This window comes from Ambystoma mexicanum, chromosome 2q (genome assembly GCF_040938575.1).
Source record: "Ambystoma mexicanum isolate Mex_15411 chromosome 2q, UKY_AmexF1_1, whole genome shotgun sequence".
NCBI lineage: Eukaryota > Metazoa > Chordata > Amphibia > Caudata > Ambystomatidae > Ambystoma > Ambystoma mexicanum.
Genome location: NC_090924.1, coordinates 285,865,041 through 285,891,476, shown reverse-complemented (window position 1 = coordinate 285,891,476; position 26,436 = coordinate 285,865,041).

Below are 26,436 nucleotides of genomic sequence, written 5' to 3'. Positions count from 1 at the left end.
TATGTCAGATCCAAATTATACTACTTAGTAGACTGGAAGGGGTATGGTCCACAAGACAGGACATGGGAGCCTTGTGAGTACATCCATGCACCTCGCTTGCTTAGACGATTTCATCAAAACCATACACCCAAACCAGGACCAGACAGAAGAGCCACCTTGAGAGGGGCCTTGGGGGGAGTGCTGTCATGATTCCTGCCCCTCATGTCCCCAGCTCTCCAAGATGTCAGGCTGGAGCCAGGCCACGATCACCTACATGGCCCTCAAGGGCCTCTCCATCCCTCCAGAGACCCACTTGGAGTCAGACTTGGTGCTTGTGGCACCAGACTCACTCCCATAGGATAACATTGGGGATTGGACTTGTAGTACATTGATGCGGACAAGATGGATGCCCCCACATATTTCGGTTCCCAGAACTGCATGTGCGGTCTAGTCTTTTGGGTGTGGTTCAGCCCAGAGACACCTGGGATACCCAGAGACTATTTAAGCCACACCCAGGCAGAGAAACATGCTTTGCGTTTTCTGCACCTGCAGTGTGACACTCCCCGTGTTCGGATCGGTCTCCAGTAGGACTGCATCTTTCTTCTGCGCTCAGCTCCTGCAAGAACAAGAACACCGTTAGGAACAGCCTTACCTTGCGGTGCTTCTGCCCATCATTCATCGCTCCTTCTGTTCTGCGGGCATCTTTGGCGGTGTCATTCCCATCCCAGCACGCCGCTTCCTAAGGAAAAGGGAAAAGAACAGAAAAAAAGGCATTAGTAAGCATTCTGCAAATCTTCGCTTATTTTTAAATACTGTACGAGCTTCAAACGCTTACCTGAATCCCAGCCGCTCTGGGGGAACTATGTCTCTGGAACTTCTCATCCATCTGCAAGAGGGAAAAGACACTCCAGGTTAGCGTGGAAATATCTAGAGGCGCCGCATACCGCGCTTACCCACCGCATTTGTTCTTCATAACCAGCATCCACGCCGAAAACGTTGCGGCACCTAAAAGACACAGAAAAAGAACTAATTACAATGCAAATACGAAAGGGGTGCATCGCGCATCGTGCTCTCACTCACCTTCAGCGCTACTCATCTCAGCAGCACGCTGCCATCCCCGGACGCCGGCCATCATCTAAGGAAGGAAATGAACGAAGTTAGAGAACTGTTCAAAAGACTCAATATACTTACCTGTCGGACTCTTGCCAGTGAAGTAACTAAGCAGCAACGAGGCCGCCTCAATCAATGCGCCCCTGCGCTGAAAGCAGGACGGAGAGCACACTATCCAAGAAAACAAGGTGAGCTGTGGATCAAAGGGAAGGGTTGGACCCCGGGGAAGAAGGAGTTCAAGCACACAGAGACAATAGGGAGTTCAACTCTACCAATCCTGTGTTTCAGGCCCAGTCTCCAGTCGAATAGCCTCCAGGGAAGGGTTCGAGGTCGTTAGAGGTCAGAACAGGCTGAGTGACGTCCCTGTGGATACCAGGTGAGCGTTACAGAACGCAAAGCCTCATATCAAAATCCACCTGGGTGTCAGGGAAACGTCAGAAACCGACCAGTTAGCCCACATTTTGGGGCAGCTACGTTCCAAAGTACATGCAGCCAGGCAGGAGACCAAAACCCTGAGGAGACAGTTGATACTAGCCAAAGAACGCACTGATGATTTAAGCCGGCAACTTCTCCAGTTACAAGCAGGGCATGCACCATTGCTGGGAAGTGTGCCCTCGATGCCAGTGTCATCCGCCACTCCTATTCAGATAACCCTTCCAGGGGCGGTTCGCTTGGCCACGGCCGAATGATTTACGGGGGATCCCATGAGATTTGCAACGTTCATGAACAAGTGCCGCCTGCACTTCCGTTGTAGGCCAGGGGCCTTTCCCAATGACCAATCACGGGTCGCTATTGTGCTATCCTATCTGCATGGTAGCACCGCGGACTGGTCTGTACCCTTTGTGGCCCAAGACAATCCTTTGCTGCATGACTTCAGGGGCTTTCAGTAGGAGATAGAAAAGCTGTTCGCCCGTTGTACTCATGGGCAGGCATTAGACAACAAACTTCTGTCCCTACGCCAAGGGAATCACGACTATTAACATACATAGCTACGTTCAAAAGACTTGTAGTTGAAGCAGAATGGCCAGTGGAGAAGAGAACAACGTTATTTCATCAGGGGTTGTGGGGGGAGCTCAAGGATGTTCTCGCACAAGTAGTGAACCCCCCGAAAGACTGCTCAGAATTCATTGACCTTTTTTTTCAACTGGATCATAGGTTGCAGGACCGAAGAGCAAATCGAAGCAGACCAGACCCTCGCACTATGTGTTTGCGTTCAAAGGACAATACTGCCTGAACAACAGAAGGTTCAGGAGAACCAATGCAAATCGGGGGGGGTCAGATCCCCCTTGACTAAAGCGGAAAGGGATGCAGTTCCTCACACACATTTCTTCACATTCATTCTTCAGGGTCTGCATATGAGGTACTTTCAGTTGCATGCATTCTGGGTGGGACTCACCTGCAGTTGGATTGATGCCGGTGCCTGCCTCCGCTCCACCAATTCCCTCGATGGTTCCAATATCAATCAGGGAACTCATCTTCTCCTCCCAAGGTGTGAGTTCGGGTGGGGGTGTTGGTGGCCCACCTCCAGTGCCCCTGCTTGCACTCCTGTGCTGTGAGAGGATGCTGCGGACTCGTACACGCAGGTCGTTGAGGCGCTTGCAGCAATCCTCCCCATCCCGGGGCACGTGCCCCACAGCAGTGACCCTTTGGCTGATGTTGCGCTAAATCTGTGCTCTGCGCTGGCCACTGGTTTTGCGCTGCTGCAGCTCCTCATGATGTGTCTCGGCCTCCTCCACCAGTAAGTACAGCTAGCTCCTGGTCACTGAATTTGGGCTTTCTCACCCTGTCCAGGGCAGTCTTGCCCCTAGTGTGCTCCTGTGACATGTTTTGCTGTTAGATGGGGGGGGTGGCTTCCAAGGGCTGTGATATCCGACGGATTTTGATTTTCAAGATGGCTGCCGCTTTGTTTCCCGTTCCGGCGGTGATGCGTTTCCCACGCGCTAATAGCGCGCACTCATGGCACGCGCTATTAGCGCGATATGGCGGTAGCGCACAGTGTGCCGGATTTAAGGGTTCTACCCGTTGCGTGCTATTTGCACTAACGCCATGTCCCGGTGCGCGTGCACGAAAACTTGTGATTTGGCGGATTATCCACCGGGGGCCTTGGCGTTAGTGCTATTTACGTATGACGGGAAAACCGCTGCATTACCGCCAAACTCGTGGTGAGGCCCACAGTCACTGGGTGGCAGGTAACCTGGACCCAGGAGGGTAATTGTAAAGTACCATGAGTGAGGTAGCAATTACGGAGTGAAAGTGATGGAGGAGTGTTGTCCTGACCTTAAATTGAAACCTGATTGGGAACAAGCAGTGCATGAACCGACAGTTGGAGCGGGCTGGAGGCGTCAGGCAAAAGGCTGGACTGAAGGGTGCCACCAGGACTGGGTTGCACTATAGTTACCCTTCAAACAAACAGGAGATACCCATAGATGGCAGCTGGAGGGGCACCGTTATCAGAGGGAGCGCATCACAATTTTGTAAAGAAGGAAGACATTGCAGTCATCCTCTCTAAGATTAATGTACTGCACAGTGAAACTCAGACTTCCATAGCAGACTTGCAAGACTGAGGCCATGGAGAATAAAATGGAAGATCTGGAAAATAAACAATTAAATGAAGAAATTAGACTGGACACCTGGCTTACAGAGATTGAGGCAAGAGAAGAAGCAATGATGTTCAAGATGGATGATTTGGAGAATCGGGTGTGCAGAAACAATATCAGAGCCTTGGGAGTGCAAGAGTGAGCCGGTTAGTCGCCCCTCAAAGTGGAGAGAAGGATACAAGAGATTGTCAACCTCTTGTTCAAGAAGGAAGGGGGGAAAGACATAATGATACCGTGAGTGCACAGAGGAGGAAAGGCATACGGCAACGGTCCGCGCTCGATAATATTGCAGTTCCATCAGTACACAGAGAAGGCAGAGGTACTGGTGAAAGCAAGGTTGATGCCTGACATTGCTTATGAGAAGGGGGTCGGTTCGGAATTTTCAAAACCTATCCAGCCTTACATTGTTCAGGAGAAGAGACCGCCGCACTTTAACACAGAGGCTATCTAATAAGGAAATTGAATACTGGTGGGCCTACCCATTTGCTTTATAATTTGAATACCATATCACCATGGCTACAGAGGCAGCGCCAGTGCTGAGGGACCTCTTGGACTTGCCGACAGATGACCAGCATCCTTCTCAGAAGGAGGCCAGGGGTCACGTCCACCTCCAAAGACCCCAACTCAGCAGATAAGAGGAATGGGGAAGGAAATTCATGAAGCTGGCACTCCATCTCCTAAAAAGGGAACTTTAAAGGAAAGGTCATGCAGAGTGCTGACACAGGAGGAACTGGGGATTCCCTTCTGTGTAAGTGTTGAAGGTGGGCTGGGAGTTGCTGAGGAAGGGGGAGTTAGACCCAGGGTGCCCCCTTTTTTGAAGAGGGCGTCTCAAGGGAAATGTTCATTTTGTAGTGATGGGTTTTTCAGTTTAGGATTGAGGGAAAAATGGGAGATCTCAGAGGTAACAGGGTAATCAAGGTTTTCTTGTTTGCTACTATACAGAAGGAAGAGGCCCAAGGCACTGGAGGAATGGTGAAGGAGATTGCTTACTTGGATAGCTAGAAGATATGGCAACCAATTTGATGGCAACATCAAAAGGGGGCTGCTAAGTTTAGGAACACTGAATGTTAAGGAGCTAAACTCACCCCCAAAGAGGTCACCCAAAGAGGTCACTGGTAATGTCTGAGTTCCAGATCGCTGGTCTGGATATATTGTTTGTGCAGGGGATGAGATTAAGGGATGGGGATGAGCGACTGATGAGAGGGGCAGTGGTGGGGGAGGTGTTCTGGGCATTGGGAACAGGGAAGAAGGGAGGGGTTGGGATCTTCCACCATAAGGGATCTCAGCACATAAAAGTATATATGCAAATGGACGGATGTCTCCTAATTGTGCAGGGTATGCTTGGAGGAGTGTAAGTGGTCTTAGCCTCTGTTTATAGCCGTGATCAGGGGCAGCTGGCTTTTTGTGCACATGCCTTGGATGTAGTTATAGCAATGATAGGGAGATGCTGCTGGTGGGGCAATTGAAACCTATGGGCTGATGGGATCCTGAATAGGCTTTCACAGAGGGAGCTGCAGGGGAGATATTCCATTGGCCAGAGACGTAGGTTTAAGTGGAACATGGAGACAAGAGAGCTGACAAATGTGTGAAGGGCTACCCACCCTTGGAAAAGGGGCTACACTTTGTACCCAGACCCTCAAAAAACATATACTAGGATTGACTATTTTCTCAGTCGACCAGAAGTATGAACAAAGACAGAGAGATGAGTAGTAAAGATACAAGATGACAAGGGGAAGGAATATTACACTTTGGAATACATTGCTGGGTGTTTTTCTATATTCTATGAAGAAATGTACAAAGGTGCCAATGTAGGAACAGGACGAGCGGTGTATCTATATTTGGAGGGAATTCCCATGGTATACCTTTACCACAAGGAAGTATGTTGTATCAATGCTCCTGTCACTGTACAAGAGGTATATAAAGCGATCAACAGATTACCGATGTGCACAGCCCCTGGAGAGGTTAGGGTCACTATAGTTTGTTATGAAAGATTTTCAGGGCCACTCCTGCTACATTCAGAAAAGCTCTTTAACAATATCAAGTAGAAAGGGATTGCTCCTCCCTCATTTATTAAAGCATTAATATCATTGATACCTAAAGAAGGTAGAGATCCAACAACGTGCAGTCGTATCGCTCTATATCTCTACTGAATATGGATGAGAAAATCTACATCAGAACCCTGCCCACATATCTCGAGGCATTGATGCCCTCTTTAATACACCCAGACTAGGTAGGTTTTATTCAAGGTTGGCATGGGGGAGATACACTTAGGAAGACATTGAACTGCATGGAATTTATGAGAGGTGGTGGAGAGATCTGATACTGTTGGCCCTAGAGGCAGAAAATGCATTTGTCAGAGTAGATTGGGGTTCCTATTCATGGTCCGGCAAAAGTTGTGCTTCGGGGAGAGAATTATGAGAGGAATTGGAGCCCTATATACTGGCCCGATGGCTCAGTTCATAGTTAATGGCAAGGACTTGCCATTCTTTCAACTAGGGAGGGGAACCAGAAAAGGCTGCCCTTTGACGTTGTTCCTATTTGCTCTTCTATAGAACCAATGGCAGTAAAAGTGGAGAATGACAAGGGTTGAATGTTGGGGGGGGCAAAGAATCCAAGCAGGGGATTTAAGTAGATGATATTCGCCTCCATTTGCAAAACCTGGGAACCTCGGTCCTAGTAGCTCTCCTCTTCAGAGCAGAACATGGCACTCTGTCAGGAATTAAGGTGAACAGGGAAAAATCAATTCTCTTAGCCTATGATTGAGGGCCAGAACAGATGATAGATGACCTGATGTTGTTGAAGATGGCCATTCATTGTGAGGACTTGAAATGCCTGGGGGTGATGGTGACAAGGACCTTGGATGAGCTTTGTGATGCTATCTATCCCACCATGCCGAGTAATCTATATGATGGGCTGGGGGAGTGGTCCTGACTGACTTTGTCATAGATAGGAAGCTTGAACGCTCTCTAAAAATGATTCTGCCACCAAAAATTCTATATTTTGTCCAGATGCTGCCAATTAGAGTCCCGGATGAGATGTTCTCTAAGCTGAAACACAAGACCTTATGGTTCCTTTGGCAGGAATGAAAACAGAGAGTGGCATACACCACTCCTATCATATTGAATGAAAGGGGTGGAGTGGGATGACCAGAAATGTATAATTACTATAGGGCTGCTCAGTTCAAGGCTATTGTCCCACACCTATGAGTGGATAAGGAAAAGCAATAGTTTCAACTAGAGAATCATTGGCTGCGTCCGGCTATGGTGGGGGAATGGTTATGGCCTTTCAAAAAGAGTCTACCAAGAAGAGTATGCTTGAATGGGGTGATTGGATTATATTAATATATTTAGGGGAAGCAGCAGGTGAGCAAGGTGTAACTATGTTGCCCTCCCCATAAGTCATCTTTGGGCTCCTCCAGTTAGGGATTACCTATTGGATCCTCTTAGTTTCAGCACTGGTTCAAGGCCGGTTTGGAGAGGGTAGGACAAATAGTGAAGGGAAGGAAGTTTGTTTCATTAGAGGTACTCGAGGATGGTTTAAATATTGGGAAATTATCAGTTTTCATGTATTTGCAACTGAGGGGGGTTCTCATGGCCAGTAAGTGGAAGTTGGGTCTGCAAAGGTTGTTAAAGAATACAGAGAACATCCTCAATACATGCCGTATGACTACGGGACTGATTTCTAGCATATGCAAAATCTCTTTTAATGGCATCAGGGGGAGGGGAAGAGAGCTTTAGAAGAAGGTTGGAAAGGGACTTGAAAGTGGAACTTGTTGGGAAGTTCAGGGAGCAGCTGTGCCTCAGTGCACACAGAATGTCGATTGCATGCCAGTTCAAATGGCATGGCATTACATTGTTATATAGATGGCAATATGACCATGTACACCTATCTAAAATGTTCCCTGTGTTGAAACCTGTTTTTTTGGTGTAGCTGTGGGGAAAAGGCTACGTATTGGCACATGTGGTGGCTTTGGACCAAAAGAATTGTCTGAGGAAAATCTCAGTCTTAATAAAGGCTAAATACCCCTTTGGATATTACCTCACTCACACGGTCAGAGGTAGACCACAAGTATTTATATATACAGGAGAAGGTGACATGAAGTAAGTTTATGTAGATTCATTGATCTATACTGATAGCATACTGTAAACCCTCCTGTACCTTATAGTCCTGAAAAAATAGACCAAGTACATAAATCATACACACAATTCTATAAAATGAACCTATTCACTAACATACCGGACACTAAACCACATTTAACAAATGAAAACACACAAAATGTCATTGACACCTAGTACACTCTCCAGATTTTATGGTTGAAAACATATATATCCCGACATGTTTCAGTTCTTCTTTGCTACAACTGCACAAACTTTCTTCAGGGGAAACACGATTGTCTTGGTTACCACCATGTATTCCAGGGTCATATGAAAAGTTCCAGATTAAACAAAGAATTCACCTAAAAAAAGGACGGGGATAATGAACATGCACCACCATGAGCTATCTCGTCTAGTCAGCAAAAACTCAACAAATAGCTGTACAATCCCATTCACATATCCACAAATGTAATGTACTGGGCTAGGTCCATAGATCAACATTAACCATGCCTACATTTTCTCAAAAAGCTGCATACCTCTAAATCTGATATTCATAGTTGCTTGTGTCCAAGTCAACCACAAATAGCTAAAGACTTCATGTATCAAGTCTCATTTTCAATTTTTCACTGCTTATTAGTAGGTCAAGGTCCAAAGGAACTGCAACAACACAGAACAACAACACAAGAAGTTGTCTGTCATTAAGGTACCACATCTACAACAAATAGTATCCCATCACCATCATAAGCACCATTTATCGTGGGATTACAACTCTGGAAAATCAAAAAGCAATCAACACCATCAACAACCATCAGTGTCACTGGCATACCTTATAGTCCGCTTCTGATGCACAACACACTCAGAATAGTAATCCAAACCGCTAATCTGCCGTCACACACTACTGGCAACACACCCAATCAATGTTTAGCTAGAGGATTAAACACACATATAAAGCTCCATTAGAGACACGTGTTGAGTACAAATTATTGAAATTATGACATACATGCCGCTATGCCGTAAACACATACCTCCCATTCCCAGGCCAGAGTGTAGCTGCACAGAGCGAAGCTAGTTGGTTGGAAACATCCACACCGAACGCCACAGTTAAACTCACGCGTTCTGCTCATATCAGCATTAGCCTCTCCAATTAACATAAAAAGAGGACTGGTACGTGAAGTATAGAAAGCAGACTGGACAACCCAAAGCCTGCATACATATATGTATATCTCTGTATCTGCGTCCAATGAACGAGACAACCACATATTTATATTGACATGGTGGATTTTAAACCCACAACCCATAGGTTGTGCATCATTTTAGAATCTTAAAAAGATCGAGTGGTGTGTGACTGAAACCCAGCGACCGGCATAAAAATTGAAGATGGACACCTTAGCTGTAAAACAAGCCCCGTATGGAGGCAAATGGAGAAATACTAGTCAAAAATGACAGACTACCTCACCATCACCCAGGAAAAGAGAATTTAGAAAAGGCACTGGATTGCATGTTGATGCATAGGAGACATCTAATACAATGTCTCAAAAAAAGCCATTGACAAAATGAAAGGCAAGTCTGGAAGTACAGAGAAGACAAATATAATCAAATAACATTGGTAATGATATTATACATCATTCCAGATCCGATAGTAGGAAATAGCATATGTATATGTACCCACACCCCACAACTATCACAAAGATTGTTACAGTACGCTTACACTTAATGTGTCAAAACTAGTGCACAAATGTCAGCAATTCGCAATTAGGGAACAGATGTAGTGAGCCCCGATAACTTGGTCCATTGTGATTGTGCAGGTTACACCCCTAGACATAAATTTCCACTTTTAATTAGCAGCATGCAGAATGGACACCCCTGTGCCTGGTGTCCCAAGTTTCACCCTGCCTCCCTTCCATCAATCAGTGTTTTAGGGTGATGTGTCAATTAGTTGGCTAAGGATGGCCTCGAAACTGTAGTCTCTTATCGGGAAATGTTATGTCATCCTCAGGTTCTGGATGACATCAGGTGGTGGTACTTTTTCACGCCTGGCTGGTCTTGTCTTAGTTCACCATGAATCTGCTTCAGTTTCCAGCTTTTAGTGCAATTAATTCTGTTTCAGCCTCGCCACCTGCATGGGCCCCCCTTATCTTGACCTTCATGAGGCAGGCTGGTATGCTCTGAAGTTGGAGTTTTGTTAGCTGACGCTCTCCTCCCTTTCTCTGGGTGACCTCGATTTCCTAGGCATGAGCCGCTCTTTGTTGAGTTTCGATTCCGCTCCTTCTCTAGCCTTGGCTGTGTTACGAAACTTGGCCTGTCAGGCCTCTGGCCGCCTGGGTACATTTCTGCTTTTACAAAATGGAGTCGCACTTGTATAATGTGCCTTATTGAGGTAGATAAATGGTTGGCGCTTGCCGCTCTATCTTCTACTAAGCAGTGCAAGCAGTATCGATTTCTTAGCATCTTGCGTTTCAACAGGTCGTTTGCTTCCATCTTGTCACTTTTTAACATTGTCTCTTCTCTGTGTCCATTACATTTATTTTCGTAATTACTCGCACTGGCGTGCTTGTCTTCGATATCCGCTTATGCACAAGTCTGTTCAGGCCCTTGTGTCATTTCCACTGGCCTTCCATTAAGGCTTTTGGGGTCTCTTTGTGGACCGTGTGTAAGTACTCCTCATTCCGTATCAGCGGCTGGTATGGCTGTCTGATAGGGTACCGTGCTGCCCAGGGTTGTCTGGTTATGTGTGCTTCAACCGGTATGGATCTTCTGATGTATAATGTGCAGAGGTCCAATGCAGCTCTTTGTAGGTTCATTTGCTCTTCCTACGTCACATACCTTGGCGAGTACGCTCCTGGTACCTCAAAATGAGGGGAAGGGGTGCAGGCCATGTCTGGGACCTCCTCTACACTCCCCCCTCTGGTTCGTTCATCAACCACTTCTGCAACCTCCTTTGCATTCATTTCTTTTGATTCTTCGGTGTCATGCTCATCGTCTTCAGCGTCTGTACATGATGGTGAGAATGTGTGAGCCTTTGGAGTACATATTTTTATCACTCCCTTCAAACACCCTGCTGTTTTCACATGTTCGTCTTTGTTTCATGTCATTAGCTGACATTGTCCATTTGGACTGCAGTAGATCCATTTTCCTTCATACCTTCTTTGTTTCTTAGGGTATGTGAACTTTGTTCCCTCTGGTGCAAATTTGCTGGCTTTCACAAAGTCTCTTATTTCTTCATCAGTTTGGTCTCTGGGCTTCCACCCTGGCTCGATATCAACCATTATTTTCATTCCTATGTCTTTCTTCACAGTTTTCTGGCACTGTGTGATGATTATCTTGATAACACAGAATCCTAGCAATACCATTGCTAGTAGAGCTCCCAGAAATTTGAATATATCTGCCATCCATTGTGGGACCCATGAGAATAGGTCTCCAAACCAGCTGTCATCGTCCACTTCATCACTTTCATCGATCATCTGTTTTTTCAGGCTTGTCAACATGCTTATGGCCTCTGTTAGGGTTCCGTTTTCTTCATCGTGTGATGGTTCAAATGTGCAACATGATTCTCAGATTTTTCCACAAACACCTCCATCCATTGCAGTGATCATGTCAAGCACATATCTGTTGTGGAGGGTCATCAGTCTGATTGCTCTCAGCTCTTCTTTGATCGTGTTGAATCCTTTTACAGTGGTATTGATGGTCTGCAATAACTCCCATCTGGTTATCTGGAACCATTTAGCATTCACTCCAACTTGGATGTGGGGCAAGAGTAGTGTTGTGAATAGCGTTGAGGTGAGGCTGAACAGCCTGTGTTCGTATGGGATTGCATGGAATGCCTCTTCTGATTTGGGAGAAAAGTAATTTTCCCTCTTCATCCTGGATACCAGTTCCACAGATCTCCTTCTTCTTAGATGAGCATCTGCTTTCGGGAAACTGTCCAACTTCAGGTCATTCTTAGGGATCACTAGCGCAGGAACATGGACGTTCACTAGTGTGCATATGCCTCCCCAGTTTTTTCGGCAGCCTTATGTATGCCTTGGATCCACATGCCCAGTAATGGTCCATAATAACTGCAGTTCCTTGTGCCATTCCTGGAGCGTCAAAGATTCGTCCGCAGTTTTGATTCTCTCCCATCTTCCTTGTGCCATTGTTTTTGAAACATAGTTTCTGATTCTCCAGTGGCACAATCTGCAGGGGTCCCCCTCTATCTTCAACCCATGTTAGTAGATTTACTAGCTTTGGCCACAGAGGTTTGCATAACCTATGCAAATTCTCTATTGCTTCCTTGCAGGCTCCAAGGACCATCTACGCTCGGCAGATTACTACTCCGTCCTCCCATCCATCGGGGGAGACCAGTGTCCCCAGATCTGCATTTGGCCTCTGTTCTTCCAGATGTGAGCCTCTTCTGCAGTCTTCCCTTGAACGTTCAGTTTCGGGTTAACTTCCCATCTTATCCCTGATCCTGTGATGCCAGGGTTCTCGTACCTGATCACATGATTTCTGGTGTGTGCTCGGTTTCTTGTTTTAATGTCCTGGACGTAGCCATCTTCATCTGGGTAATCCTTTTCATCGGCTCATATCAACGAGGTGTCTTTTCCCATAAATTGTCCTCTGGTGTTACACATTGCTACATGTCACATACAGTGTGCTGTAGGGACATCAATTTCTACAGGCACGAAGATCTTGGATTTTCCCATGCTGTATAGTAAGAAAGCACAGACGAAGCATTCTCCTTCCATCTGACTGCCTTCGTCCTACTTCCTTCATGACCTGGTACCATATGTTGTTTCCGAGATGGGCTGTGCTGTCTAGGTAATCATTAAGTTCATTGTTATCTTTGTGTGGGCTTCTCTTGATTCTCAACGTTCTTCTGTAGTTTGCTTTGACTATGTCTCTAAATGCATCTGTGCTGCTTTTCCTCTTTGGGTGTCTTGGTGGACAGGCTGCCTCGACTGCATCACTGTGGTAGGAGAAGGTTTTGTGTTTCTCTTCCTCTCCTCTTGTTGTTTTTCATTGTGGTTCTCTGGCCGCCATTAGCTCACCATCTCCTCAACGTGAGGCTGAGTCATAGATCTGGTGCTTGTTTGCAGTGCTCGAGCTGGCATGTTTGTTGTTATAGTCTCTGCAGTTCTATGTTCCAGCTCCTCGTGCAGTTTCTTTGCTCTGACTATGAAAGGGAACAAATAGTCTATCAGCATTTGTGTTTTCTCTGTGAATTCATTTGTGGCTACTTCTGTTCATTTGAGGGATTTTGCTATGCCCTCTCTCTCTAGTGTTTCACTTGGCTCCTCTTGGGTACTTCCACTGTTTTCTGGAACAGATTGTTCGGTAGGCAGTCTCCCCTTCTCTGCTGCTTTCGTTGGAGGCCCTGTAGCCATTGACACTTGCCCTTGTCTGTGTGCATCCTGTGTGTGGGTGCGTGCAGTGGTCAGTGCAGCGTTTTCATTCATTCCGTGCTGACCCTGTCTCCAGCTTTTCTCTTCATTTGTTACCTCATATGTGTCTAGATCATTGCTTATTACATTTAAATTTAGTTTGTTATTTTTATCATCAGGTTTTCTTGGGACTGGAATGACTATATAGGGCCTGGGTGCTTTCGTAGGCCCCAGACGTTTATTATCTGCTGGGTGCCCTGAGATTGGGACACTTCGCGCACCAATAAAGAAAGCAGTTTTGATTGTTATTGACAGAAAAACAATAATAATAACTGTACATATACACATAATCATTCGGAACGACAATTTGCAGCATTTTCTTCCAGGGAAATGGGTGCACCCTTCTGTTGGGGGTAAAACCAAGTTACTGTTCTGGGCCCCCATTTCGAATGAGTTCATAGTCAGTTATTTATTCCTCCTCTTGCTCTGGTCTCGTAGTTCGAGAGTTCTTTACTATTAAATGACGAGGGCTTCTCCAACTGCCCCCCCCTCATGTGAGTGTTGACGGTAGTCTCTGGGTACTCAGTAAAGTTCTTGTGCTAGACTATGGAAAAGGGTAGGCTAGCAACTTTGGTACATCACATTCATTATGCATATCTATGATAGGTGAAGTCCCAATGCACGCTTTGAATTTGCCTTGGTCCTGAGGACATGCTGGAACTTGCTCAATGTGAAAGAATGAAAAGATGGAACTGCTAAAAATCATACAAAAATAAAATGTTGTAAAAATAAAAACAAAAATAAAAATAAAAGTGAACATATGAAAACATAGGAAAAAATGCAAAAAATGAAGAAAAAGGAAAATAAGATGGTGAACTTCTTGCGTCCGCTCTTTTTCGCTCGGTCTCTCGGCGACAAGTTTATTGGGATCTTCCACTTCACAAGGCTCTCCTCAGCAATTGATTAACATAATTACTTCTCAGTTGTGCTATGATGGCTCTCAGGAGCTTGTTTAATTGTGCGTTCTTTACTGGGTCTCTGAGGAATGCGGATACGTCAACATTGCTGGGTCTACCCACTAGTTCTGGAAAGTTCTCAATGAGGTGAAAGAAGACATGGTTTGCATATCTGCTGTCTTCTGGTGACAACGTCATTCACTCTGACTTTCTGGTCTCTAGATCACAAGCCTTTCTTGTGATGTGAACAGTCTTTACACTTTCCTGCTGTGTGGATTGCGACCACGTAGTTCAGTTTGTACCACATTCGGTTTAGGAATTTGTTGTTTCTTGGATCTCTGATAAAGGTTAAGATATCTGTGGTTCTCCCGACGAGTCCTGGGCATTCCTCTATGATGCAAAAGAAGAGCGTGTATGTCAGTTCATCAATGATCACTTGTGGTGGAAGCATCTGTACCCTTATCACTGTACTCGGGCAGTGCAATGAAGGCTTCCGTGATGACAGTCAGTAGTTGCCAGATTATTTTTTCTTTGGCCGGATCTTGAATAAAGTCTGTGATACTGGTAACTCTCCCTACAAGTGATGGATATGTCTCTAATACTAGCCGGAAACAGGAAAGCACATCCTCTGTGATGTTTCTACTGGGGGATACCATAAGTTCTGTGAACAAAGTCTCAAGACTGATTGCTTCAGGATACTGTGTTACACGCTCAGGCAATGTCTTATTTGCAGTCTATCAGAGTCTTGATTCTTTGTACTAATTGCGCATGTCGTGCTTTCAAAAGTTCATTTCATCAATGTTGTTGTAGCTTTGGATGTGCTTCTCTTTACCCTGCAACTTTGATGTACAGAGTGTTTGTTATGTCCTTATTCCCCCTTTGCTTGGGGAACCTGTCCAGTTTTATGACAAAACTTGCATCCGGGTTCTTTGTCTTGGTTTTCTGCTCATGTGTCCTTCTTCCTTGCCATGGATCTTGTCTGCACGTGCTGAGGTTCTTCCCTATTGTCTGTGGTTTCTTTGCAGTTGGATGCAGCAGGAGGGCTCTCTCCTATATAGGGTTTAATGCCATTTAGGAAGATCCATGCCCTTCTGCCCTGGAGCTTGACGGCGGAGGGATTGCAGTCCTCTACAATGAAAGGGCCATTAAATCTTGGCTCGTCCCACCTTTACCTGGTAAAGTTCTTCACAAGCATGCTGTCCCAGGGAAGACGAGGGGCGCATGTACACCTTGCTCGGTTTCTCCTTCAGCACTTCCTGCTGTGTTTCGTGCTGCGCCGTCCCCTTTTCGCCGTCGCTGCAGCTGGCCTGTAATGACAGAGGCGCTGGATGTCATACAGTTAAGGTACTTTTGCATCTCTGTTCCCGGCAGGGCTGGGCATCACAACTAGCTCTATCTCGGGGGGTAAGAGGGGTCCTCATCCTTCTGCCTGTAACTATCCCGTGCAGCGTGAGATGATGGCCAAAGCCGGGTTGGTTCCGAAGTGCATACAATGCCAATGGTAGACAGTGCAGCCATCCTTTCTTTAATGTGAGCTTCAACTTGGCTATCCTCTCCTTAAGCAAGCCGTTGATCCGTTCACATATCCCATTCCCCTCAGGATGATACGCCAACGAGAACTTGTGCTTTATACCAAGCAACAAGCTAATCTGTTCGAAAACTAAATTTACAAAGTGAGCCCCGTTATCTGATATCATTACTTCTCACACCCCCCATCTCGGTAATACTTCCCTCACTAGGAACTTGGCAGCACAGGTAGCGTCGGGGTGTGTACAGGGACCTGCTTCTATCCATCTAGAGAATGGACACACCACCACAATTAAATACCTGTACCCATTGCACACTTGAATAATGTCGACATAGTCGATATGCAAGTGCTGGAATGGTCCATTCGGTCTGGGGATGATCCCTCTCACTACTTTTAAAGTGTGCCCAGTGGGGAATTGCTGGCAGATTATGTAGTTCACCATAAAAAATGCAACATGCTCTGCTAAATTCAGTGTGAACCATTTTTGTGCGAGTGTTGCAGAAAGATTTTCTTTTGTCATATGGATGGGGTAGTGCAGTTGCTCTAACGCTACTTTCAGAAGGGCAACATGCATTACTGGTTTACAAGTGCTGTCTTGCCTCCACAACCCGTCAGAGGGGTTTAAAGAACACCATCAACGCTTTCACAAATTTTTCTCCTCCTGGGGTGCCGCCCCTTGGAGCTCCATTAGCTGAGTCTGCCCCATATTTCTATAGGCTTCTGGTGTGGTTCGCGCTACCATCATCCGCTCATGGCTACGTGCCACCTCCACGTCCATGATTGTTTCATTCTTGGATGCCATGCGCTTGGCTTCCGTGTCTGCTTCATGATTTCCACGTGACACGAACTCCGTCCCCTTGGTATGAGTGGCGCATTTCACGACAGCTATGCCCACTGGGAGCTGTAGTGCTTTTATCAGCCTGTCCAATAAGGCTGCATGTTGCACAGGCGTGCCGTCTGCTTGGAGTAGCCCCTCCTTTTCCAGCGCGCTAGACCTGCATGTACCGTGGACGTCACATAGGCTGAGTCACTGTACACAGTTACTTCCTGGTCTGCATGATTCTCAATGGCGAGTATCATTGCCAGCAGTTCTGCAGCTTGCGCAGAATATTGAGAGGGTATTCGCACAATGATGAGTATTCGAAACTCTCCATTCGCTAGGTGTTTTACCACAGCCACGCCTGTATACCTTTGTCCGTCTTCTTGGTCGATTCTCGAAGAACTGTCAATAAAGACGATCTCTCCACTTGCCAGGGCATTTTCCTTTACCCTGGGGATCTCATCATAGAATTCCTCATAGTTTGCACAGTCGTGTATAGGTTCTCCGTCTGTGACTGGCTCAGCTATGAACGTAGCAGGGTTTACAGTTTTACATCACACTATTTTGATCGATGGGTTAGAGATAATCACCTCATAGGCAGATGCTCTCTGAGATGTCAGTGTGCCCTTTGGCTTCTCTAGTATGGCGAACAGCGAATGTTCAACATACAATGTCACGGAGCACCCCATCATGATGGATGATGCTTTTCAATAGCAAATGCGGCAGCAGCTAGATTTTGTTTGCATGGGAAGTGGCCCTTCATAACCGGGTCCAGACTCCTGCTGTAATATGCTGTAATATGCTAGGGGCTTGTACCCGAGCACTGCTGTCATAAAATTACCATCGGAGTGTGAGAACAGGTAGAATTCCTCTACATAATTAGGAATTCCCAGAACTGGGCCCTTACAAATTCCCCCCTTGAGTTCTGCAAACTCTTTCTCCATTGCCTGATTCCATTCAATTTCTCCTTTTGTTGCCTGGGCTTTCTTCAAAGCCTGAAAAAAGGGCTTGGTAAACGAGCTGTAGTCGAAGAACCATGCTCTGACATAATTGCACAGGCCTAAGAAGCTCTGCATTTGTTTTGTCATGCGCGGCTCAGCCGTGTTCATGATGGCTTCAGCCCTTTCTGGGGTTACCTTTTTCCCCTCACGAGAGATCAGTTGCCCTATGTACAACACCTCCTGTTGACAGTACTGCAACTTTTCCTTATCAACTTTGTATCCCTTCTCAGCCAGTATAGTCAATAGCTGGACAGAGTCGTGCCTGCATTGCTCTTCAGTGGTGCTGCAGATCAGAATGTCATCCACATACTGCAAAACAACACTGTCCACCGCAATATTGCTTAGGTCCATTTGCAGGACTCTGTTGAAAATAGATGGGGACTCGCAATACCCCTGTGGCAACCTCGTACTTTTCAGACGCATCTGTCTGAAAGTGAATGACGTCAGGTCCTGAGAGTCACGGTGCAGTGGGATTGACAAAAATGCGTTTTTCAAATCAATCACCATGAAATATTTTGCCTTGGTGGGTATGTTACACAGTATTGTGGATGGATTTGGGACTAGAGGAACTTGGCTTTAACTATATTGTTTAATGCTCGTAAATCTTGGATTAAACACCAAGACCCTCCGTTTGATTTCTTGACAGGGTAAATAACCATGTTGCAAGGTGATTCTGACGTCACTAGGATGCCCTGCTCCATCATAACGGAAATTGTCTTTGCGATCCCTTCATCTGCCTCTCTGGACATGGGATATTGTCGCGCTCGTGGTAAAATTGCTCCTGGTTTCAGTTAAATTTTCACTTCACTTGCCCCCTTCAGGAGACCTACGTCATAGGGCCCTGTAGTCCATACTGCGGCAGGCACTTTGGCCATGTCATCATCAAAGTATTCTGGATGTACCAGCGCCAACATCATTCTCTGTGGCACCTCCCGTCTGATCATTTTGACCCAAAATGTGAGACTTACTTCCACTCTCGTCTCCTCTAGGTCAAGGTGTGTCAAGTTCCCCTTTGCACATCCGGCTAGACGTTCTGTTGTTACACGGTCAAGCTCACACTTAACTGAGAAAGCAGTCACAGCACACATACTGAGGCTGCTTCATCCTGCCAAGCGAGGGAGAACGTCGGCGTACAGCCCAGGAGTTTTCCGACCTTAGTTTCAGTGGCAGTTACCATGGAGACTCCCACACATCTGGCACCGCCCACAGGCTTCACGGAGACCCACGTGTCATGCACCAAGACTCTCACAACAACCTCGGTCATCCGGCATCACGTGATAGTCATCACGATTCACGCTTCCGTGATGCACATCATGTGACTACCTCAAGCAGTCATAAGCATCAGAAAACACATGGCCAGCGCTTCGCAGCTGATTCTCGTGTGGATTGTTTGGCGTTTTTGTTTCTCTTTGGATTACGGATTACTACGACCACAGACTGTGTAACGGATTGTCTTCTTCTTGCTCCCTGCCTTTCTGACGCCCTCCCTTTGGACCTTGTTCTTGTTTTTCTTGCTCCCCGACCTTGGAACTGTTTACTGGATTGCTTATCGGATCAACCCTAATTTGGAACCTAGAACTCTTGGAACTTGAATCATCGGTTTTGACCACGTTTTGCTTCCTGGACTGATACGGATTCTTCTGGTCTTTTTCATTCTGACCCAGGTGTTATTGCAACTGCCAGCCACGCAGAACGCCTGTTTTCATCCCCTGCCAGCGGCCACCTGTTTTCCCCTCATGTTAAGGCCATTGCTTGCAGCACTCTTGGGTAAGCCTTGTTACAACTGGTTAATACATTGCATTTCTCCATACTGTACCTCTTGATTAATCACTTATTGCCTTACAGTGGTCAAGGGGTCCTTCCGGCGTTCCTGGTTCCTGATTGACGGCTCAAAACACCTGTGGCCTCAAAGATTGCACAGGCAGTGATTTGCCACCTGCCTGTGTGGTACTTGGGGACGGAGGTATTTATTAATCTGCACGACCATCAAGATCATAACAGACTGCGAAGCCTTCCTGGTCGTCCAGATTATGAATCCTCCCCCGGGGACCCTGTGACCGTTCTAATGCAGGCGGTTTGCTGGCCTTAGGACCGACATGGCCGCAGCCACTACAGCTATCCACCACCGACTCGATGCCTTGCAAAGCTCCCGTCATCCTTTACCCACTGATGCCGAGTTCGGCGATACCAGCCTCCAAGCCCAACCTCCGCCCACACCATTACAGTCCCCACCCCAGTTCTCCTCCCATCATCATTCCCTCTTGCTTCTCCAGAACGCTATCAGGGCGATCCCAGAAAGTATCGCACTTTCCTAAATCAGTGAAAGCTCCACTTCTTGTGTAAACCCCAAGCTTTTCCAGACTCTGTTACAAAGGCTGCTTTCCTTCTTTCCCACCTATCCGGGGTAGCAGCCATATGGGCGAATTCGCTACTGGAAAATGACCATCCTGCTTTGTATGATTTTGACCTGTTAGTGACAGAAATGTCAAAGGTGTTTGACACCAGGTACAAGGCACAATGTTGAAACCTGGAACTACTAGATCTCACGCAGGGCAGACAAACTCTTATTGAGTACATCACCCGCCTTAACCAGCTTGCTGCAGAAACCTCATGGCCTGAAGAAAAGAAGGCCATTGTGTTCTATCTAGGTCTTTGTAATGCCATGAAAGATGCACTCTCTGTGATTCCAGCTCTTCCCTCCGCCTTCTCCGAATTAGTGGATCTGACCTTACAGGTGGACGCTTGTAGGTCCGAGCGTAGGGCGGAGATGGGTTTTTCTAATCAGACACCCCCGGCTTTGTCGACCACCAGTCCAGAACCTATGCAGGTCGGCGGAATCAGGAGTCCCATTACTCAGGCAGAACAGGAGCGTAGGAGAACTGACAATGCTTGTTTTTATTGTGGCATAAACGGACACTACGTGAAAGAATGTCTCCGTCGCCCTAGAAATAAGACTCCGGGTTTTCAGTAGGCTCGCCCATAAGACCGGGGGTACGGGCGGGCCCTACTTTGACCCCCACCAAACCTGTATTCGGTCCTATCAGACCAATTGTGGTCCAGGCCTTGCTAAAACCGACCAGAGAGCTGGCACACTCCGTACACATCGTGATCGATTTCGGGGCCACTGGCTGTTTTATTGATATTTCACTGGCACACGATCTCAACTTACCCTTGATCAAGAAAGAATATCCAGAACCGGTACAAGCAGTTGATGACACCTCCCTTGCTTCTGGTCCAATCAAGTACCAAACCGCCCCTCTAGTAGTGGTAATTCAGGACACCCACAAGGAGGCAATGTCATTCGATCTCATCACCACTCCACAGTTCGGCATCATTCTGGGCATCCCCTGGTTGAAACAACACAATCCGTTAATTAACTGGGGAACCGGACAGGTTACTTTAGAATCCGATATTTGCCAACACTATTGCTTAACGGAACCCAAAACTTTCTCCTCTCCGGCCACTATTCTTGGAGCCATGGCCTCCTCCAGTTTAAATGATGCAGACCCATCTGTTGTCACACCACACACTGTGGGGGCCGTTATGGCAGGGATACCCACCGTCTATCATGAATTCCTAGAGGTCTTCGATAAGGCCACGGCCGAAGGCTTAACACCACTTAGACCCATTGATTGCCCCATTGATCGATCTAGTTCCTGATGCAGTCATACCAAAGGGCAGGATTTATTCTCTATCTCAATCCGAAGGACAAGCACTCAAAGACTACATTCAACAAGCTCTACATTTAGGCCACATACGACCCTCTTGTTCTCCTGCCGCTAGCCCGATCTTCTTCGTGCCCAAGAAGGAAGGGGACCTACGTCCTTGTATCGACTACAGACGGTTGAATGCTATTACCATAAAGAACCGGTATCCCATACCCCTCATCTCCACGCTACTAGACAGGTTGACACATGCTTCCATATTCACCAAATTGAACCTTCGGGGGGCGTACAACCTAGTCCGTATGCATAGTGGAGACAAATGGAAAACGTCGTTCTGTACTCGACAAGGCCTATTCGAGTATACTGTAATCTCTTTCGGCCTCTGCAACGCCCCTGCCACATTCCAACGCTTCATCAACAAAGTGTTCTACGACATCCTCGACATCTTCGTTGTAGTCTACTTAGACGACATTTTGATCTTCTCGACCTCCTTGGATGAACACATAATCCATGTTAAAGAAGTATTGACCCGACTCAAGAAGAATGCCTTATTCGCAAAACCCGAGAAATGTGTGTTTCATACAAGAGAGGTAGACTTCCTGGGTTTTCATATTACACCCGGAGGCCTGTCCATGAACCTGTCAAAAGTCTGTGCTATCACAGAGTGGCCTGCCCCAACAAACCTCAAACAATTACAATCATTTCTTGGTTTTGCTAACTTTTATTAGCGGTTTATCGCTAGTTTTTCTTCCATTGTGGCTCCTCTAACTGCTCTGACCAGCCCTCTGGTCCAGTTCTGTTGGACCTCGGAACACCAACAAGCCTTTGAAACACTCAAATCCCGGTTCATCACTGCCCCCGTACTACAACACCCCGACCCGGAGCTCCCGTTTGTCTTGGAAGCAGATGCTTTTTCATTTGCATTAGGTGCGGTATTATTGCAACCTTGTCCAACCATGGGCCATTTGCACCTAGTAGTGTTCCACTCACATAAGTTCACATCAACCTAGTCCCATTACACGGTTACCGAAAAGGAGCTACTTGCCATTAAGGATGCATTACAGACATGGCGACACCATCTTATTGGGGCAAAACATCAGACCGTGGTGTACACGGACCATAAGAACCTGCAGGACTTGGCCTCCCTTAAATGTTTGAACAGCAGACAAGTACGCTGGCATTTGTTTTTTGCAGCATACGATTTTGTGGTAAAGCATAGGCCGGGGGTTTCTCACGGTAAAACCGACGCACTTTCCTGTTCTCCTGGGGGGGACTCCTTGTCCTTATACCCTGACACACTCCCAAGCAAGGGTCGTGTCATATGCATGTGTATTCCATCTCCCTCTCTGCTAGCCACCATCCGACAGTGGGTTTCACAACATCCCCACTCATTAGCAGATTGGGATTTGGTTCTACAGGAAGGGTTACCATTCATACAAGGAAGACTGTTTCTCCCCACGAGCGATGCACGTAATTAGGCACTTGCTTGGTCCCACAACGCTGCCATCAATGGACACCCGGGACAACGTCCCACCTTAGAGTTGTTGAAACGATGGTGCTGGTGGCCATCGATGGGGCGCGACGTGGAGGACTACGTAAACACCTGTTCTATATGCGCACAGTGCAAATCACGCAGGGGTCATCCGTTAGGTCTTCTTCAGCCTTTGCCTATTCCCCCCAGACCTTGACATACGGTTTCTATGGATCTCATTACAGATTTGCCCCCCAGACAGGATTATGACACTATTTTGGTGGTCGTTGATTCCTACACTAAGATGGACCGGTTCATTCCCTGTAGAGGGATATCCTCAGCTCCCACACTGGCTCAGTTGTTTTTCAAGTCAGTCTTCTGTTTTTTCGGTCTACCACAAGTCATTGTATCAGACCGCGGCTCACAATTCACCTCACATTTTTGGCAAGCCCTTACTAGGCTTCTTGGTATCGATGCCCACTTCTCCTCAGCTTACCACCCAGAAAGCGATGGACAAACGGAGAGAGTGACCCAGGCCCTTGAACAATATTTACACTGCCTGACCCTCCAGTATCAAGATACCTGGCTAAACCTACTCCATCTAGCTGAGTTTGCATACAATAATTCCTGGCATTCATACACAGGCTTTTCTCCTTTCTATTCTATGTACGGGCAGCATCCCGAACTCATCCTCTCCCGGATTTTACCTCCTCTACTACTCCGGCTGCCAGTGCCTGTGCACGTGATTGTGTCTCGGTCCACGCCCAGACTCTTGTCCATTTATGTGAAGCCCAGATCTCCATGAAAACAAAAGCTGACAAGAAACGGGTGGCAGCCCCTGACTATCAAGTGGGTGACCGGGTTTGGTTATCCACTCGCCATTTGCGTATTCCTGGTTGCCGCAAGTCGCTTCCCCATTTTGTTGGTCCCTACAGGGTCGCCAATCCGGTGGCTTTTCGACTCGCCATTCCCTACACATGGCACATACACCCGGTCTTTCATGCCTCCTGGCTCAAACCTTGTCCTGCTCCCACCCGTGTAGTCCAGTCTCCTGCCCCTGTCTCAGTGTCCTCCCCGGATGTCTTTGAAGTCAGTGCCATTATGGGTTCCCGTCTCTGCAGGGGTTGACTCCAGTATCTGGTGGACTGGTTGGGTTATGGTCCTGAGGAGCGTACCTGGGTCCCTTCCCGGGACGTCCATGCCCCGTGACTGGTTGCTCGTTTCCATCGGGATAATCCTTCCAGCCCACGGGGTCGTGGGCCTTTAGGGGGGGCTCTGTCATGTTCCCCTTTGCACATTTTGCAAGACGTTCTGTTGTTACACGGTCAAGCTCACACTTACCTGAGAAAGCAGTCACCGCACACATACTGAGGCGGCTTCATCCTGCGAGGGCTAACGTCGGCGTCCAGCCCGGGAGTTTTCCGACCTTCGTTTCAGTGGCAGTTACCATGGAGACTCCCACACATCTGGCACCACCCACAGGCTCCACGGAGACTGACGCGTCATGTACCGAGACTCTCACAACAACCTCGGTCATCCGGCATCACGTGATAGTCATCACGCTTCACGCTTCCGTGATGCACATCACGTGACTGCCTCAAGCAGTCATAAGCATCAGAAAACACAGAAGCAGCACTTTGCAGCTGATTCTCGTGTGGATTGTTTGGTGTTTTTGTTTCACTTTGGATTACGGATTACTACGACCACGGACTGTGTAACGGATTGTAACGGATTGTCTTCTTCTTGCTCCCTGCATTTCTGACGCCCTCCCTTTGGACCTTGTTCTTGTTTTCTCTGGCTCCCCGACCTTGGAACTGTTTACTGGATTGCTTATCGGATCAACCCTAATTTGGAACTTTGAACTCTTGGAACATGAATCATCGGTTTTGACCTCGTTTTGCTTCCTGGACTGATACAGATTCTTCTGGTCTTTTTCATTCTGACCCAGGTGTTATTCCCACTCCCAGCCACGCAGAACGCCTGTTTTCATCCCCTGCCAGCGGCCACCTGTTTTCCCCTCACGTTAAGGCCATTGCTTGCAGCACACTTGAGTAAGCCTTATAACAACTGGTTAATACATTGCATTTCTCCATACTGCACCTCTTGATTAATCACTTATTGCCTTACGGTGGTCAAGGGGTCCTTCCGGCATTCCTGGTTCCTGATTGTTGGCTCACAACACCTGTGGCCTCAAAGATTGCACAGGCAGTGATTTGCTACCTGCCTGTGTGGTCCTTGGGGACAGAGGTATTAATTAATCTGCATGACCATCAAGATCATAACAGGGTGCTCTTCGAACAGATCATCATCGGTGACGTCAGTCACTCGATACCCTTCCTTGATGGCAATAATCGCACACCACTGTCTGCCTTCATCATCATATCCTTAGACCAATACCACTTTCCCCTATCACTGCAGCATATTGTATCATTAAGGGAAATACTTATCCCTCCTCTTCGTGCATGGGCATTCTTGGCCTGAACAGAAACTCATCAGATGTCCTCATAGTTCTATCTGCGAGGGCTGGCAGTCCCGCCATAAGCACCCGCACGCCATATGCAAAGACTTCTGGCTCTAATGGCTGTACATCCTGAGTATGCTCTGATGATTTCGCACACGTTTGAATAATGCATTCCTGGAGTGGAGCACACTACACCATTCTCGGTAAACAAGATGGTCATGTTTAATTTAGTCATCAGGTCTCGGCCCAGAATATTTACTGGGGTCTGACATGAATATAATAGGGGTACATTCATTTTGTGTTCTCCCACTGAGACTGGGAGAGCGTCTGTAAAGGGAACTCTACTATGATCTCCAGTGAAACTCTGAGTATCTATAGCCTCGCTGGACAAGGAAAATTTGCCCTCTCGTATGCACGAGCGCGTTGCACCCTTGTCAACTAATAAGGAATATTCTTTACCCCCTATGGTGACATTCACCCGTGGTTCCGGGTTAGGATCTGGTGTCACTGATAGGATAGAGCACATCAGAGTCCCCCGTGAGCTGTCCAATTTCATATATAAGTTCGGCCCACTGTATACTTGTTGATTTCCCCCAGCCCCAGGGTTAACTCCCCCTCCGGAGCTAGTGCCCTTTGACATTTGCGGTGGTGCCTGCTGGGATTGTCCCTGTGGCAAGTTCCCCATGTTCAGTGGTTGAACCACTTGCGGCTGCACTGTGTAATTTTGTGCACCACCCTGTTGCGGGATGGCAGGCTTATTCACCATGCCTGCCCCCATCCCTTGGCTGTTTTGCCACATGCCTTGGCTTCTGCACATGCGCGCCACGTGTCCTGTCATTCCACACAGCCAACATACTGGCGGTGGTCGGACCATCTGTCCATCTGGCATAGCTGGACCGCCCATCTGCGCGTTCTGAAAGCCATTTTGATTATTTTGAAAGCCTCCCTGGTTACCTCAAAACCCTCCTTGATTACTCTGCCATCCTCTTCCTCCAAAACCCCTTCCTCTTGGGTAAAATCCTACATTACTCTGATTATTCTGTGATGGGTTGGTCGCTTGTTGTGCGCTTGGCTTGGCTGGGCTGGTGAGCATGGCTCCCTCGAGAGCATACGTCAAGAGCTTCTTTTGCACCAGCTTCGCCTCCTCGCCCTTACGAGTTGCCTCCTTTTTCCGGTTCTTTTCTTGCAACCATCTACAGTAGTGTGCAATTGTCAACTGTATTTCAGCCCATGGTTTTGCTTCTACTCCTACCAATTTCTTGAGCTGCTTCTGCACCGGTTCAGGCAACCCCTGATATAAATCAACGAGTCCTCTGACTCTTTCATTTTCCGAGTCATTATAGCCCCCATATCAGAAGTGTCTGGATATACCGTTTGCAGCACTTTTCACACTG